Consider the following 2500-nt stretch of genomic DNA (forward strand, 5'->3'; position numbering starts at 1 on the left):
TCTCTTCTTTGGAACGCAACAAAACTTTCGAGGACTGGACGACCGAGCGATGGTCGCGCGGTCTTCGCTTATCTTTAACAAACGAAGTAGTCCGTATGTATTCTAAATGTTGAAGCCTCCTAGAGCTTTAAGCCATGCGAGACATTGAAATGCTGTTTTAACGGGAGCATGCATAATTGCTGCAAACATACTTTTATCACAAGTTCTAGCCACGCCACGGAGGCTTCGAAGTTCCTTCACCATTCGCTTTCCTCTCTTTTGTTACACAGTTTCAGACTACGATCAGGGGTACCGAAACGCTGTATTGATTGTAAACAACCATTTTTATCTTGGAGCGGAGCGTTCCTTTACTCGTTAGATTTGTCTTGTCGCGTGTGTATTCGCTTTTTCGACGCTTTTTAACCATTTAACTTGTTTAGCGAAGCTAAACGCACAGACAGACAAAAAAAAAGGAACAGCATCGCGCGTCAAACAGCGACGACCCATCTGAAGCGATCTTTCATTTATACACCGTTTGTAAACAGAGAGATGTATAAAGCGCGGGGAATCATTCGAAACCCTGGGGCTATTCGAGCTTGCATTTCAGCAAATTATCATCTCAAACATTTCACTCGTTTGCTTTTTCTAAATTTATAGGAGAGCTTCTTTCGTTTATTTTTGACACACCTTTCGTAAATATCGTTTCTGGCAACGTCGGGAGCGTGGATTTCTACAAGTGAACAATCGCGCCGATCCGATAACTTCCAGCAGGATGGAGAATCTTTATAGATTATCTTCCGAGAACTCGGTGCTTTCACGGGCGGTCGTTTATAAATTTTAACGAACGACTCGCGCGCCGTGACGCACTTGCGCTAGTTCGAAGAGATATTTCGAAATTTGTTTCTCTCCTTTAACGGCCTGCATTTAGTGTATCGGTTGCGATTTTCGTCACATCGTTTCCACGACAAACGCCGACGAACTGCCCAACTATCGCTCGTACGTTGCGACTCTTTCTTTGTTTATCGTTCATTCATTCTTTCAATTTCGTTCGATAATCCCGCTCCGAAACGTTCTACTTTCGTTGAACGACGGCGAGATGTTTAGAAAGAAATGAATTACTCTTTTTTCGAGAAGCAAACGCAAGCAGTCTTTTGTTAAGAAAACGACCCTCAGCCAGGCGTGGTCCAGGAATTGTATCCGTGGACCGCAATGTGCGTTCGAAATGTCGATGTTCATGTGTCCTGCAGTTCACACGTTGACGCGCAATTAGCTGCGTTCTTCATCGACCCACGAGCCAAGTGATCCACCGTTCAGGGTAATCGTAAAATTTTGTATTTCAAACTCTTTAGATCTTTAGAGTGTTATTTTCATTATTAACACGCATCACATTCGATACCCACATCACTCTCCCACCCGGCGCGTGCGGGAGAGCGAATTCGGGCGTCGCCAACGTATTTGTTTGTTTGTTCGATCGTTGACGACACGATCGCGTCCAAGGACGGAAACCGTCGGAGAAACGCCCAGTGGCACGCTCCTCTCGACGGTCGGGCGTAAAGTACATTTAAAAACCTTGAAAAGTACGAACGCACACAAGGAATGCGAGCGCGCGTCCTGTCGCTGAATCGTGGGTTGCGAGATTCGAACAGACACACGGCCGGCGACGATCGGTCTAACTAATGGACACATAGTTTTTCAAAGACTCGCTATCGTCGCTTCTCAGCCGGTCCGTAAACAACACACATCGATCAGGCGGACGCACGAATCTTACCACGGTGCGTGTTTCGTAGATTCCAGGTTACCCGCAAGTACCTCTCTCTCCCTCTCGAAAGAGGAATCTCGATCCGTCCTTTTTGGACAATGGAGAAATCTTTTTATCGCAACACGGATGGCAAAGAAACAACCAAAGCGTAGGAGCGTGGGGACGAGAGCGACGAAAAGAACGTCGCGAAAACAAAGTTTCGACGGTTGCTCGTTCTAATACATCGTAGTTTCAACTCTCTCAGTTTTAACCACTCCTAGACGCTTCGTAAACTTTTAACAATTCTTCGCCTCCGCGAGTTTCATTTCGAATAGAGCGAACGCAACACGGACCAAAAAAACTCCGGTGATGCCAGATCATTTAGCAAAGATCAGACGGCGGGTCATCTGTATTCCTTTTCTCTCTTTTTTATATCTTTCCATTTAACTAGGGTGTCGCAACGACGGGTACATTTATATATTTATATATATTGTATTTCAATTTTAATGATCCTTCACTTTCGGTTTGTAATAATATGATCCTTCTTTCATTTCGATCCTTCATATTGTAGGTTAACCAACAGAAGTTTGTTTTTTTACGACTTGTATTTTTGTGGTTTGTTTGTTTGTTTCTTACGACTTGTTTGTACCCGATCAAGTAGACGACGACCCATAAGTATAAGTTAGAGAGATAAAGGTCGAGAGACCTCACGCAAGCGTCTTTTACTTCCATTCACATCAGCCAGAGAGAAATGGTCCGGCGTCGTGCTCTTTGGCGCCGTTG

General features: G+C 44.7%; 1 non-coding gene across 1 annotated transcript; it reads right to left on the reverse strand.

Moving 5' to 3' along the window:
• Positions 1-1142: 1142 nt before the first annotated feature.
• LOC143306801 (5.8S ribosomal RNA) lies at positions 1143-1297 on the reverse strand. Its single transcript, XR_013064107.1, has one exon. It is a non-coding gene; the product is annotated as a 5.8S ribosomal RNA (ribosomal RNA).
• Between the last annotated feature and the right edge of the window lie 1203 nt (positions 1298-2500).

Source organism: Osmia lignaria, unplaced genomic scaffold, assembly GCF_051020975.1.
Source record: "Osmia lignaria lignaria isolate PbOS001 unplaced genomic scaffold, iyOsmLign1 scaffold0036, whole genome shotgun sequence".
In the NCBI taxonomy this organism is placed as follows: domain Eukaryota; kingdom Metazoa; phylum Arthropoda; class Insecta; order Hymenoptera; family Megachilidae; genus Osmia; species Osmia lignaria.